Source organism: Penaeus monodon, chromosome 22 (genome assembly GCF_015228065.2).
Source record: "Penaeus monodon isolate SGIC_2016 chromosome 22, NSTDA_Pmon_1, whole genome shotgun sequence".
NCBI lineage: Eukaryota > Metazoa > Arthropoda > Malacostraca > Decapoda > Penaeidae > Penaeus > Penaeus monodon.
This window is the reverse complement of record NC_051407.1, coordinates 24,366,166-24,366,647: the sequence shown is the minus strand read 5'-3', so window position 1 is coordinate 24,366,647 and position 482 is coordinate 24,366,166.

Below are 482 nucleotides of genomic sequence, written 5' to 3'. Positions count from 1 at the left end.
GGAGATGCAGATGGAAAAAAAAAGGGAAAAGCATGAAAACAATGAAAAAAATCCAAAAAAAGGGGGTAGTGCATTTTAGCTTTGCACGTTTCTGAGATTTAGGGTTTGGGCCCAAAAATTTTTTAACCTATTTAAAATTTGAAGTAAAAATTTTAAGGGAAAGAAATTAAGTGGGGGGGGGGAAAGGGAAGCACCCTTTCTTTGAAATTGAAATCTAAAAGGTCTATGGCCTGCCCTTTTTCCTTTTGTGTATGCCATTTGGGTTTTTCCCACCCTGATTATTATTGTCATATTTTAAATACCATTCCCTAAAATGCCCGCCTTGTTTTTTCCCACCCCTTTGCCGTGGATTCAAAAAGCGGGCTACAAGAATTTTCCAGTGCCGCCAGATTATGATGGTAAGGAATAGCTAATTTTGTGGGTTTTTGAATATATAAGGTTTGTGTATAGATCTTTAAAACTTGGCATAAAGTTTTAATAAA